Raw genomic sequence first — 15565 nt, 5'->3', positions numbered from 1 at the left:
CCATCTCTCACTGTGAGAAAATTCTAGTACTAAGCAAGGTATAAAAGAGCTCCAAGCAGTACCAAGAAACCTCGCGAGATTCATTCACATTTTTTGCTCGCAATAAAACCCAAATGCTTATCCTCTTGTTCTCCCCCTAAGTTCAAGGGGAGTTTCTGTTCTCCTCCATATCTGCTGATACTTCAACTACTACACAGGAAAGCTCAGTTGATTCCGATGTATTCCAATACAGGTAATGAGTCTGATGAGTCCTCTTCTCACACCTTAGGCTGCGTGGAGACGGAGGAAGAACCAGACAATTGTATGGATGTCCCCAGATTTATGCCCATTTGCCCGTAGTTCCAAGCCAATCGCCTCGGTGATGATGCAGGCTGACCTTTCCATTGCAATACAGTTCTCATCTTGGTTTACTTCACATGTCGCTGACACTTGCATACAATGCAGAACTGCTGCTTTGGCAACACAGAGAACAAAACCGGAAAGTCTTCTCTCCATAAAACACAGTGCCAGTCAACACTCTCTCTTTGGATCTCAGACCTTTAATGCCAAGGCAACATACCTCAGAATTATTTTAGAAACATCATTTCATGAAGCAGTGGTGACGTAAGCGGGACCCAACTGCACATGAACAGGAGAAGCATTCCAATCGCTGAACTGTTAACTCCAGGAAGTTTCATTACACCCATCCAGATCAAGAGATCACTACAGAAGTCACGTTGTAGAGTATGACACATGGTAGTTACTGAAGTTGCCTTGTATTTGGCCTTGAAGTTGTCTCCACAGTTACAGAGTTGAGATGTCACAACACAAAAATACTTCAGTAAAGAGACAGTACTTAAACTAGCTTACCACCGAAAGTCAATCCAGGCTTACACAGAACCAGCGTCTGAAAACGTGAACAATTCTAATGCAACATTAGAGGGGCATATGCCAAACTGCCTGAGCTCCACACACTAAGGCACCAGCAGACATCACAAGCAGTGCCATTAAGGGCTGTAACTGGAGATACTCCAGAACAGAACAAAAGACGCGCATTTAAAAGATCATGATTGAACAATCCCACCAAAGCCCATGCACCTAATGCCATGGATAATCACAGAATCCATCACATGGGAGTTCTATGCATGAGACTCACACCTTTAAGTGAACTGTTTACAGTAGGCACGTAACAAAAAAGGGAGCCATACCTTTCACGTTTGCATTGGAATATAGTGTCTGCATTAAGCGGCACTAAAAGAGTTAGCGGAAGCAATGCTGGACTCAGCCAGCTGGGACAGATGCAGAAATTTGGGTATTGCTGCCTCTACTGATTTTCTACTTGGAAAAAGCGTTCGTCCAAATTAACAGAACAAGATATCTGTCCCCAAACAGTACTCACTTGGGAAGACTGGAGAATTCTGCTCACATCAGCTGTACACAGAATAGTTTTAACAAGTGGTTAAGACTTCAGCACTGATGACACTAGTTACTCAGTGTTACTTCTGCTGTGCATTGAACCAGTCCACACAACCAGCTATGTCAAGTCCTTTACACCAGACTTGGAAAGTACATTACAGAAACAGTGATATTATACTAAGTTACTGGAACATCATTCGCACACTGGTCATAGACAAAGTACATTCTGGAGATGCTTTAATTTGGTAAATGTAAGCACTAACCTTAACTCTGACCCTCTGCATACATTTAGGATGTATGCCCATGTAACAGTATCTGTAAAAATGTAATCAAGCTTACACAGTAATAGGCAATTTCTTGTATTAATTGCAGTACAATGTAAGGGTGCCAGAACAGTGGCCACCAAAAAAAAAAAAAAAAAAAAAAAAAATTCAACAGCAACAACCACCACCATCATCCTTCTTCTGTATTTTTTCAGGTTCTGCAGAACTTGAATCAGGACTGTTTCTTGGCACCACTGCTTACCTATGCAACTCATATTTCACTGGATTTCAAATTCACATTTATTAATCATCATCTCCCCTATGCATCAGAAGGTCTCTCATCCCCATTCAAACCTCTACTTTTCTTTCAACCCAAAATAACGTAATAGAAAAATATATCCAAAACGTCAAAAACAAACTACCCTATTTATTTTGTACAACCAGTTTTACAAGAATCTCACCTCCCTTGGAGCAAGCACTATTTATTTGTACACCACTCATACTTAATCAGTAAATCACTTTTAAGCTCATTTTGGTAGCAACATTCAGGACTTGAAGGAAGCAGGTAGTTTACTGGATTAAACACACAAGTGAGGGCCTCTGTTCCTAGCTTAAGGTCTTCAATAAATTTACCACAATGCAGAATAAATCCACTTCTCTCTGCCTCAGTTTCTAATGCAAAACATGGGAATAATACTACTTACCAGACTGACCTGTTATCTCTCAAGTGGAGCAGATTCTCAAATAATGACAGGCACACCTATACTCAAGTGAATAAATGATGCTGATTCACAACAGCAGATTGCCTGGGCCAAATTCCATGCAGTATTAACAAGTCAACAGGAAGCACTCCAAAATTACTGCACTGATGTGCTCTGATCTTCCTTCCCCTACATTCCAGTCAGCTGGCACTCTCACTGCTCCCTGTAAATGTAACAGGCACAGGTATCAACCTCAGATCCTGTCTTCCCTTCCCCTTTTATCATAATATCCCTCCTTACCCCTTAAAAGCTTTGCTTTTTCCTTCCTTCTCCTCAAAAGCACACAAATGGGAACTTAAGCATCTGGAGAATGGTATTTGGAGCTGGGGTAGTCACACTCAGTGTGGGAGTGCTGATGGTAGTCACTAATCTGAAAGGAAGAATTCAAGTAACCGTACACTTAATAGAAGTTCCTTTCTTCTCAAAACCATGGTTAGTCAATATAAGTAAAAAGATTTACATGCTATATCACATCAGCGTAACACAATCACTGTGCCAATCTAACATGGAATCACAAAAGTACACAATTAGCGTTTAGTGGAAGAAAATGCGAATGCAAGACTGCTGTACAAAGGAAGCAGACTTCAGCTACAAGAAAAACAAAGTATCCAAAACATTTTTACCACAGGGATTGCCTTGGATTTTTAACTGATTTACTTAAAATTGGAAGACTAAGCTGTAGATTTATCCATTTTTAGTGGCTACTGTAATCAACTGAAAAGCGTTATCATTTCCAACTTTCACACTGCAGACACTCCTCTCTCACGTGCCCTCACACCAATATCAACCACAACCGTCACCTGCTCTCCTGGGACTTCCTGATTCCATGTACACAACAGCCCTGCTCCAACAGCGTCCTAGGAGATGGAGACAGCCACCACGTGGCAAGAAGGCTTATCATAATAGTGGAGACTAAGATGAACCAAAACGGTGCAGGGCACTAAACTAGTCCTGCATATGCCACAGTAGTATCAAGACCAACACTCACGGTAACATTTACAATCACAGCACTGCTGCAGTATCAGTGTAGTGCAAATCATTACAGTAACTTCTTTGCAAAGTTACTCTATAAAGAAACTCTCTTGCCTATAAATTAATTCCCAGGTTTTTAATGGTCCTATTGCTGTGCTAGAAGAGATGTTTTAACATATCTCCCTCCACAGACAGAGAAATTCTCATGCACGCTTCTCATTACATCATCCTTACGTGCTCCTCTCCTTGTTGTTTCCAGGATGGGTTCCCCCCCCTCCTTTTAAAAATGCCTTTGAGAAAAATCCCAGCTTCTCTCAATTTAGACTCCGATTATTACACAGAAGGTGTGGGGGGGAAGCCATATGAGGAAGAGAAACATACATGAAAGCTTACTGTGTGATTTTAAGTCCCTTCTAATGCAACTCCTGAACCCTAAGAAGCCTGTATGAGTCCTACTGCCTACTGGACTGCCAAAGACCACAGCACAGAAAGCAGCATTGACAAAGCAAAATTTAATCGTAACACAATGAAGGTTTCATAGCTGAAGGCTTAACATGTATCCTGCATATGTGGGAAAATGGCAAAAATTATAGAAAAACATATGCAGATAGTATTTACCACTTTTCCCATGGTATGCAAGAGCTTCTGAAGAAGCTACAGGAGTTTCTGATACACTTATGAGAAAAATATAGACATGTCGCATATAGTACTTTCTACATACAAATAAACAGGGATTTAACAGCTACTTGTCCCCTTCCTTTAAGTTTTCCAAAGCCTTAGAGTCAAACAACTTATACACGTGATTACAAAATCATCCATTATATTAGCAATGTATTTGGCATAAGGAAAAAAAAAAAAAATCAGCATTTTTTGACAGAAACAATCATGGTCAGAGAAGTGTAGATTAAGTTAAAAAGGGAAATCTGAAAGAAGGCCCCAAGTTTTGAGGAATCATACATGTTTTTCCTACATCAGGAAGGAGCAAACCAAAGATCAGTATTTTCGCTCATGCAGTTTTGCAGCAATGACAGTGTCAGTGCAAAACAACAACTGGAGGTACCGGTATTCACAGGCATAGACCTATGCTGAACTAATCAACTCTGCAGCTGAGAAGCTACTGTTCCTGCAGTGAGGAACTAACCTGGAACATGTATTTAACAGGCCAACATCATCAGGTTTTGACTGACTACAAAAACTGCAGCTCATAATCACAGGAAAAACCGTTTGATTAAATTAAACACTGCACATTCTATTAGCGTTCTGCATCAACAGCCAGGCATCCAAATATAATTCCTGCAAGAAGTAAGGTGGGAGAAGACACTGCGAGTTTTAAGCCAAGAAGAAATTGCCATACAGGGATGAGAATTAAAGGCAAAGGGGGGCGATTTTCATGTTTACTTTAGAGCATGAAATTCAAAGGAAAAGCAGAGCTGGTGGAATATGCCCAAATGCAGGTGGGAAATGGAAACAAGTCTCTGATTCTGAAACAAGTTTTATGGTGACAAATCCACCAATTTCAGCAGGATTCTCTGAGAATACAAAATAAGGGGTACGGTACAGTGGGATTCCTCCCTGGGAGAAGAACTGCAGTTAACTCAAGGACAGGTACCCAGCGTTCAGAAGCAGCGCAAACCTCACCAGTACTTCCCAATTTACCCTTTCAGACAGTACATTCTGGTCAGGAATAATAAAGGAAGCTCAGGTAGTCACATCCTTCCCGTTTGGGGTCAGTGACAAGAGCATCCTTAATACAGCAAATTCAGACTACACACAACAATAGATTTACATGATAAAGATGCTTATCAGAGACAATTACTGCAAGCTAAGCAGCAGTGAAACAGTAAGGTGTCTGGAGCTCCCACTAGAAGCAAATTAGCAAAAAGCGTCATTATTAGTAATACAGGCCATTGTAGTCCTTTTATAAAGTTATGAAAAAGGTTTGTTAGTTCAGGAGGGGCAGGGGGGCTGGTTTTTTGTTAGGTTTGGTTTGTGGTGGGTTTTTTTGTTTGCTCTGTTTTTTAATCCATCACAAGCCAGGTTATTCAAATTTCTGACTGAACATCTCAATCGGGGCAGTTTTGTCACACTGGCAAGAAGGAAGAGACAGAGACAGAAAGTATTCTAGATAGACCAAGGACTAATTTCTGGCTTTCATGCGAAATTTTGTTGTTTTAGCAAATTAAGCAAAAGCCCTGAATAAATACATTCCAAGTTCTTACAAAGCATTACAAGAGCTCAACATTATCCACTTTTTAAAGGAACAGCAAAAAAACTAGGAGACAAAGCACCCAGTGCAAGATCCCCCAAGGGCCAGCAGCAGCATCTTAAACTGATACCAGATTCTTCAAACTTTGTCAAGTTCTTCAGTGTTGCAAAACCCACTTTAAACTACCTTGTGGGGAAAAAAAGAATGAAATCCTGGTACTCTCAATTCAACAGGGAAGCTTCCCATTGACTTGAGCAGGGCCAGGATTTCCTCCCAGATCAGGACACATTTGCTCTTACGAGATAAGAAGTACTTGTAGAAGAGTTTTTGCTTTACAACTATGCTTCAAACTCTTTTGCACATCCCTATTACCCGCGTGCCTTATCTAGAATACTCTGATACAGGAGCGTTACAAAGGGCACTGTCGCAGGCTCTCCACAGAGGGTAAAATGTCCTTGAAGGACAAGATACATCATCATTCCACTACATTAGATTTATCTTGGTTTCTTCTCCTGACTGTTGTGTAGGCCCCATCAGCCAGCAAAAGGGAATTGCATCCTCACACGGCAACAACGACATTTCTAATCATGCCAATATACTAACTGTAACTATTTCAGCTAACAGTAATAGTCCTGCCAGGAATTTGCTTCACAAGGGCTGCAAACACTTAAAAGAAAACTGTATTACTAACTGTTTGCAAACTCTATTACAGTTACAGCATATGTAAAGTTTTAGATTAATATCTGTATAGATTTACCTTTTTGTATTATTTTAAACAGAAGTATCAGCAATGTACTGTGCGTACAATGCATCAGTGATGACAAAAATACATTCCCTCCCTCAAATAAGCTATTACCACCTAAATATCTGTCATATTTATAAACCGTACAGGTGAGGGAGAGAACAACTTTTAGTTAGCTCCCCCCCCAGCTGTGAAGCAAATACGAATGCTAAATTTATACTGAGTGGAATTTCTGGACACTTACTAAAAGAAGAATTTTGCCACACAGACCTAGATACAAGCTAATTACTGTGAATACAAAGAAGCTACTTTCCAACATCAGAAGTCTGGAGGTCTTGATCCTACTGCTGCTTATACAGGTTCTGATTTTAAGCATTCAGCTATTCTCTCTGACTTCTGCAGGACTTAAAGTAAACTACACATGACTTTTTGCAAGACCAGAGCTCTAACTAACTTCTCAAAAAACATCAAGAAGGTTTATTTCACATTGTTCGGCACCTGAATATGAATATTTTTATATGTTACTATCCCGCACAAACTGAGGAACAAAGAAATTGACTGGTCTCGCTTAAAAATGAAGACAACTGCAAAACAAGGCACACAAGACTACAGCAAGTACTAAATTTGCTACAGGCCTAACAACTGAAATCAAATTAACGTCCACATTAACTTTCACAAACCCCACTGAACGTTATTAGTTAGCATTTTGCGTGAAATTATGCAACTCTTATAGATATTTAAAACCCCAAGCATTCCGAAGGTTACTATTCCCCTACCTCTACTTCAGAAACACTTCACCTTTGGTGCGAGTTCGAGCGCAGTGGTGAGAGCTCAAACACACTGGAGGACCACCGACCAGCACCAGATGCACTGGTACACAAGTGTGAGACCAGCAATGATGTCACTAACCCCCCCAGCAGGACATTCCGGCTCCCCTGCTCTCTTACACAAGGCAACTACGTCTTCCTTCAACTTCAAGAAACAGCAGAAAAGTGAGATCTTGGCGGGTAAAGAGCCGCTCAAATCCCCCTTCGCTTTGCCCGAAAGCCACCATGATGATAGCTGGGCAGCAGTTTGAAAGGAGAACAGGGCAGCCACATTGCCATCCACAACGTCGCCTTGAAAGATTAGAAGTTTGCAGAATATCAAGCAGGATACTTGCAATCACAGATGAAGCAAGGTATTAGTGCAATTATTAGTATATTCTTTGTACAAAACCACATAGGCAGTTGGAAGACTTCCTTCATTGACTGCTTTTCCCTAAACACAATACCCAACTAGAAACTGCCTTCGACTTGTAAATAAAAATACATGCTGCTGCACAGTAATGGCAGTACAAGTTTAAGCTGACCAACTAAGAACTGCATCAACAACTCTGTTTCCTACACCACAATAGCATCTTCCACTTGTCACCACGAATCTCTAACTTCTGCTGGCAAGAACTACAGGTCCCAGGATGCATTAGTGTATCACCATCCAGGCAGGCGATGTGGATAAAAACACAGCACTGCATACTGGGGCTCGTAGTTTCCACAAGCCACATTCTTACTGAAGATGAAACCAGATGTAGGCCATATTGCACACTTCCACGGGCCAGCAAACCACGCACGCACCCGTACAGGGAGGCGCTGATAGTAATCACCAGGTAAACTGGATCGATACCGAGTTCTCATACGTCGAAGTTAAGAGGACAAAGATTTCAGTAAAAATAAACATCAGCTAAGCAGTAATTCCCAAAGAATCATTAGCAGTTTAGTTACTTTCAAACATGCAGAATGGGCCATAGCTTTTTAACATCTTCATTCTAAAGGGCAGTAATATTTTTTTTTAATTCCCACACCCCCCCCCAACACCCCCGACTGCTACATTTATTAAAGGAGCGCTCTTCTGAACATCAACAGGAAAAGTACGTTTGCTGAGGGGCATGTTCTCCCTGTCCAGAATTTAGTAATCTGGAAACAAATTACTCTCTTCCTCCATTTCTACAACGTACTGAAGCAGGAGCTTGCCTCTCTTCCAAAAAGCAGCAGAGCTTAGCTGAAAATTAAATAGCTGTATCTCAGCGTAGGCCTCGGAGAAGAATACGCTGTACTTCAGTAAAGGGAAGGGCAGCTCCCCCTACCAGTCTGTTCTAAGAAGGTTTTGATCAAGGAAGGAAACAACCAGGGATCAAAATGAGTAAGTCCTCCTTTCTTTTCCCTCCCTTTTCATCGGGTTCTGGATTATTATTACCAAAAAAACCCCACAATAACATGCATATATAATTCCATCTGAGCACTAGTCCTTGCAGAACAAGACAGCCTTTGCAGCGTTTCCAGGCTAGCAGGCAGCACCCACAAAAACACGCGAAAGGGAAAGGACCAAGACTCTGACCCAAGAGAAAGACAGCGTCCTGTTGCAACAGAAAGACAAACGGGCAATGCTTCAGTCACCTCAAAGTCATCCGGATGCACTTCCCTACAGAGGCAAGAGGCCTCAGGAGCATCTAAAGGTTTTGTCAATACAGCAATACTGTCCATAGGCCAAAGACAGCTGTTGCCATAGTTACTATCAGCCAGCTTATCAGAAAATAATTATTGCGATTACTCAGAAGTTTTGTTAAAACAATCTAAAGCTTCAATAGGATACCACTTGATCTCTTCAATTAACTGTTTGCAACTACACTGCCTTTGGGATCCACATAGTTAACAATGCTTGGATCTGCGGGGTCGGAGGGTAACAAGGGAAGGAATCAATGTTCCTTCGCCCTTTCACACTGACTGCTTGCATTTCACAGGCAGAAACGACCAAACCGAACCGACTGCAAGCTCGGCTGCTCTGCTAGAGTTCTCTCGCAGGCCTGGAGACCGCATCCAGGCACAGGCCATCTTAGAGTCACGGGCTCAAACCTGCCCTCATTTGTTTTAACCGTTCACGTCTCTATACTCCCGTTCCAGAAACACACCAGCTACATTTTCAAAACTATTTCTAATTACATACGCAACACTAGAGTCCCTTACTTCAGAGGCACACAACACCGTTTCTGAAGCAAGCAAACTTGGTAACACTCCCTTTCATTCTACAAGCGCAGCACCGTCAGGTGGAAGGGCAGAATCTGGAAAACACACATTTTAAGAAATCCGACATTAAAAAGAAAAAACATTGAAGCTGCGTGAACATGGCCTACAGCAGAGCTCACACTAAGCAGAGCCTCGCTCCTTGCACACCGTCTATAAACACATTCCCACCAGTAACAACAAACATTAGGCTAGGGGTGGGGGGGTAGTCATATTGGGAAGGGGGGGGGTTGCTCTCCATTGTGGGTTTTTTAAAGCATGCTTTGAGCACACCATCTCTAATCAAAAAGCGAGTGTTTGCAATGAAAGTGAACAAAAAAAATCTCAGGTAAGAGGGAACGAACAATAGGTCAAACCATCTAGGCAAAGAGCTTTTAAGGCACAGGGTACTTGACAATGCCAACAGAGATACTAAAATAATGTAAACAGTAAACCAGAAAACGCTGTAGAGAAGCCTACATCAAGTGCTACATTCTTTCCTTAAAAGTCTGGGATCATCAAAGTATTAAAACAAAAGATTCTGTGGTAAAGTTGGGGCTCTGTTAGGGCAGTAGGCATGGTGAACCTCTGAGACCAAAGACAGGCACCTTTTAGAACTTTCTACTTTAAAAATTATTTTAAGGACAAATGATGCTAATTGTAAAGTCAGATTGTCACGCAGGTGCACCCTTCCCCTCCACTAAGTATATTATAAAAAAACAACTCTTCTGATTTTTGTACATTTTCTAGCCATTCTATAGCTACACTCACCACTTGGCTTTTGTTATGTCAAAACCTCACAAAAGCAGAGTCAAACAAACTTAAAATTGTACTTCACAGATTTTAATCAGGTGAGGAACCCAGTAAGGTGCAGGAGCCATAAATTATTTAGAACTTATAAAAGAAACACAGGGGCTTGTTTTGGTGGTTTTTTTTTTCCCCTAAATGAGACTGTATTTGTAGTAAGAAAAAAAAAAGGAAGGAAAAAGGAGAAAATACAAAGTCCCCACCCCCAAATGTAAATAAACTTTTTTGCCTGCATAATGCATATCTCTACCACCAGCACAAGGCAGACACTGGCTTTGTGCTATACTGAACATGAAATATTAATGTAAGTTACCTATAAAAACTATCCTTCAGTTCACCCTCTATTTACAGGGTAGAGAAGTAAGTATCTCGCCCCTTGCATACGGTGGACATCTCAAAACCCTTCTGCATGCTGCCCCACCTGTCCAGTATATGGTTCATTCCCAAATAACCTTTGTGCAGTCAAAATACATCAGAAACAGGATGCAAGCTGCTTTCTGGCACAGAGTAATTGAACAAGGGCGATTCACGAACGTACAGGAGCCAGGCCTTTTGTGGAGTCTTACTCTTCTAGTATACGCATGTGACTGCACAGTCATGAGCATAAAGAGTGAAGGGGACAGTGAAGAAATACTACTAGAAGCTTAATAATAGGTGTTTAGCACTGCCTCTTCTACGCAAGCAACCTCTCCCGAAGGCTGCTCTGCTTTACAGCTCACACCACCACGTGACGGCCCTCCGAAAACCAAAGCCCTGTCACACCACGAAGTTCTTTCTGGAAGATTTGAAACAAGCAAAACCAACAAACAAACCCAAAACAAGAGTAAAAAGGTTAAGTCACCAACATGACATTCATCTTGAGTTTCTGGTACCCACGCAAAATGCTCACAATGTCTGAAACAAGACAATCCATGAAGGTTCCTACAAACTGGTATTGAAATGAAGGAGAAATCTCCGTTGTAACCAAATTCCACCAGTATCAATTCATTTGACTGAATAAAGTTCTTCATGGCTCCAAGAATAAGTACAAAGGAACCGAACTGCTACAATGTGCTCATAACGCAATTATGACTGTTATAAACAAAGTGCACGAACAACCCAAGTGATAGCCAGGCTCACTATTAAAGCATTCCAACTGCACACAGAATTTCACAACTTTCTAAGGAGTCATTAAAACACGTATTATTTCACTAAAAAAAAAAAAAATCAATCATGAAAACAGTCTCCTTTGTACAGATCCAGTCCAAGGATTTCTTATTTTTTTAATTATAATTTCTAAGGTGAAATTTAACAGATACACACAAAACCTCATCTCTAAAAAGAGAGAAGCAAAGAACTATTTAGGCCCAAAGCTTGAAACACAGTTGAAGCTGAATGGCCTAGGGTGAAGAGAGGTCTTTACAAAACCTGAACTGAAAGCAGTGACTTTATTGTTCAAGCTGGAAAACACAACAGCATTTTCCTCTCAGCACCACTAAGTTTCAGTTTCCTACTTTTGCTTTTTTTAAGTTCTTTGAAGGAACGTTTCGTATTTTCATTCCCTAAAAGGAAGAACCGCACTTTCTAATGCCTTCTTCTGCCTCCAACAAATCCAGTTCAGGATGCACATAGAGAAGAACAAAGATGAAAAGCTTGCAGGTGAAATCTTACAATGACTAATGGTAAAATAATTATTAATAAATACAATATTCCTTAACGCGACATTTTGAGTTCTACACCATGCTGGCTAGCTTCGTTACTTAACAGAAAAGGAAAACAACAACAAAAAAAAAATCACTAAAACGCATGATAGGATCTGCTCCAAGTTTCTTATTGCTTGGGTCAGTACAGCTAAAAACAGGGGGTATGACCCAGCTGGAGGCAAGAACTCTGTGAGCAAGCACCTACCTTCTGCTGGACAACGGGTCTCTTAAGACCTTGAAGCGATACTCTATACATGCTACTACGCAACATGAAATCAATAGATAAAGAAGTTGCTTCATACTCCCTTCTGGATCAGCTCAAACTTCTAGCTGATGTAACTATCATAAAATAAATCTTATTTCTCTACCACAGTAAGGTTGAAAGGTTTAGAAAACATGCAAGCAGCACTGCATCTGTTTTGGTTTTTAATTTTTTTAATACAGTTTTACTGAGCTACAGAATTCCTTTCTAGAAAATAGTAATAAAAACTGCCCCCAAAGAAATAGTTTCATATAGCTGTCGTGAGACATGCACAGATATAAATAAAAATCCCAAAGCCTGTGATCTTTCTAAAGTGTGGTAATTAACTTCTCCAACTAATACGGGTAGCTATGCACCGGGGTTTTTTTGTTTATTCCTTTCTTACTAGTAATTTAATGTCACTATTTAAACATAAAGTTATGTTATACACAAACAAGCTTAATATAAAAGTTTAGCATTATGCGTTAACTGGGTAGAGTCATGAATTTTTGATTTTTAGTGTCATTGGTTTGTTTTCCCCCCAAGGTTTTGAGAAGCACATTATTTTCTTCACAAATTAAGCCCCCAAATAAGCCTCTTTTCATCAAAGTTAAACATTCCCCCGCTATGTAGTGTATCCAGCCTCACCAGCTAGCTCCAGGCAAGCACAGGAAAGCCAGAGGAAGCTGACTTACAAAACTGAAACTAAGCAGGTGTCTTCATTGTTACAAGTGAGCACAATGAAAAAAAAAAAAAAAGTAAACAGACTGGCAAAATCCTTTCTATTTCTGATACCTGAAAAATCTACAGCTAAGTTAAAAAAAAAAAAAAAAAAAGACAAGATATCTGTCTATACGGGTGTGTGGGAGTATCTCTCCTCTAACCTGACAGCAAGCAACAGCACATCTAGTTAAGAAAATTTCACTGACCCAAAGGAGCCTACCCCGAGCGCACATCCCCACCTGATTTTTCCAACGCTCAGACCTACCGTACACCACGGTACACAACTTTCTCGTGACACGCAAGTTATTACCCCCAGTGGGACCTTTTTACATGCAGTCTCCGCAGTGAACAAAAGTTCATTGTCAAGCTCGGCGCTTGGGCCCAAACAAACATCCAGGAGGTAGGAGGGGGAGAAAGAGGGGAAGCGCTCCCATCCACAATTCTCAGATTTGCAGGCAATCACCGTTACTTACAATTAAAAAGTGGGAACAGGTGTAGCAGATATCATACTTTGATAGCTGAACAAAGAATATTACAGCACGTGACTGAAATGTGATGACATTTGTTCACCAATCGAAAACAAAAGCCACTCTCCAATGGCACTCTTCCCTCCACCCCCCAAGAATTAGGAACTTGGAAATCTCTCCATATTGAAACACATCTGTTCATAGCCTCATTTTTTGACACTTGAGAAGAAGTTGAATGAAGGGCTCCATGCATTAATCCGACACGAATTCACCTAAAAACCTCGGCGTACAATCCTGCCAGCACCCACCAAACTGCAGAGGTGGTTGTGGGAAAAGCTCTACCGACAGCAAAGCTCGGAAAAATAAAGAAAATAAAAAAAGCCAAGACGCACAACACCACCACCACCAAAATAATAAAAAATAAAAATCCTGCAGGAAGGCAAGTGAAGAAAGGAACATGCACAAGAGGACTAGACCAAATGGCAGAGTCCCACATAAGAGCCCCACTCCACCTACACAGGCACAGGAGGGAAGGAAAAAATAAAAATACCGAAGTGGCCGTCGCGGCCGCCGGCGCCGAGCGGGAGCGGGCGCGGAGCCCCGGCCCAGCCCGTACCTGTGCGGGAAGGGCAGCCCGCGGGGCAGGCCCGGCCCCAATAACAAGTTGCAGAAGAAACGGAATTTTCCCGGCGCTGCTCGGGCCACAAAGACGAATGAAAGGAAGGAGGAGAGAGGAGAGAGGAGAGGAGGGGAGAGGAAAGGGAGAGGAGGCAAAAAAAAAAAAAAAAAAAAATACAACACCAAAACAACAAACCACCACCGCAGCAGCGGCTTTACTACGAATTATCCATCACCGAAAGCGGCATCATTTCCTAGATAATAATAAAACTTCCCCGACAGCATCGCGGCGAAGAACCCGACCGAGAGAAAAGGGCCTGGAAATAATCATCCTGAAGGAAACCGGAGGGGAGGGGATAAGCCTCCCTCCCCCACCCCATCCCCAGTGCAATGTGTCATCTCCTTCCCCTGCTCCTCCCCCCCAACCCCAATGTGTCACCTCCTCCTTTCACCCCAAGTGTCACCCTCCTCCACCTCTCCCGCTCCCGCTCACAAACTTCTGCCGGGGAGGCCGGGGGGGGCCGCGGCGGCGCCCCGGGACGCTCCGCTCCCCCCCCCCCCACCCCCCCGAGGGAGGGGCCGGGGCCGCGGCGAAGTTGCTGCTCCTCATCGCCAAGTTGGCCGGAGAGTGCGGGGCGAGCCGCCGCCATCCCGGGAGCCCCCAGCCCCGCGGCGGCGGGGGGAAAGGGGGGAAAGGGGGGGGCCGGCGCCCGGGGGGGGGGGGGGGGGGGGGCAGGGAGGAGGAGGAGGAGGAGGAGGAGGAGGAGGAGGAGGCGAATCCGAAAGGTGGGATACTACACCCTGCTGGCGGCGGCGGTGGTGCTGCGGGCCGGCCGGGGTCCCCCTGGCAGGACCTCTCTGTGAGGGGGAGGACTCTTCTTCATAGGGGGAGGGTGCCGGCGCCGCCGCTCCTCCGGGCCTCCCTGTCCCCCTCTTCTGGGCGCCTCTCTCTCTCTCCTCCTCTCACTTTCTTTAAGCTAAGCGGGGAGTGGAAGATGGTAGGTTGCTCCCTTCTCCTCCTCCTCTTCGCTCGCTCTCGCCTCTGTGGGGTCCTTTTCCTTCCCCCTCTCCGCGGGGGGCTCCTCCTGCGGCGGGGAGGAGGGGGCGGGCGGGGAGGGAGGCACGAAGCCGAAGAGGCGCAGGAGGAGAGAAACTGTGACACAAAAACAAGCCGAGAAGCTGAACTCTTCTTCAATCCCATTCACCCGGCCCGGCCGCAGCACCGCTCTCCGGGATCCCTCCGCCGCCGGCCTGCCTGCCTGCCTGCCTCAGGCGCGCTCCCGACGCGCCGCCGCCGCGCGCGCGCCCCGGCCCGCCGCCGCCGCCGCCGCCGGAGACCCACGGCGGGGGGGGGCGCGGGGGGGTGCTGGCGGGGCGCGCGGAGCGAGGGGCCCGCGCCTCCCCCTTCCTGTCACCCAGCGGGGGGCCGCCGGCCGGGCCCGGGCCGGGGCTGAGCCGGGAGGGCGGGCTCGGCGTTTCTCCTGAGGGGGGACTACTTGACGTGTCGGTGCGGCGAATTTATTTCCCTTTGCCTAAGGAACGGGCTGTGCTGCGGCTCCCATTGCCTAGGGAAAAAGCCCGGATGTAAAGTGAGTGAAACTAAAGTAGAGTGAAGTAGGGCACCAAACTCTGCCGGAGCGGCCCCGCCGGCCG

General features: G+C 43.9%; 1 protein-coding gene across 4 annotated transcripts in view; it reads right to left on the bottom strand.

The window, feature by feature from the left end:
* The window catches only part of PHF21A (PHD finger protein 21A), a 133978-nt gene extending 118815 nt beyond the window's left edge, over positions 1–15163 (bottom strand). For 2 of the 4 annotated variants that reach the window (XM_040601649.1, XM_040601645.1), the window contains exon 1: positions 14713–15163. The gene's annotated coding sequence lies outside the window, so the exon portion shown is untranslated. Of the gene's footprint in view, positions 1–2362; positions 2583–2659; positions 2790–14712 lie in introns of all 4 variants that reach the window. The other 2 variants (XM_040601647.1, XM_040601646.1) reach the window with 2 other exon arrangements.
* Positions 15164–15565: the final 402 nt, after the last annotated feature.

This window comes from Falco naumanni, chromosome 7 (assembly GCF_017639655.2).
Source record: "Falco naumanni isolate bFalNau1 chromosome 7, bFalNau1.pat, whole genome shotgun sequence".
Lineage (NCBI taxonomy): Eukaryota > Metazoa > Chordata > Aves > Falconiformes > Falconidae > Falco > Falco naumanni.
This window is presented reverse-complemented; position numbering and strand designations above follow the sequence as displayed.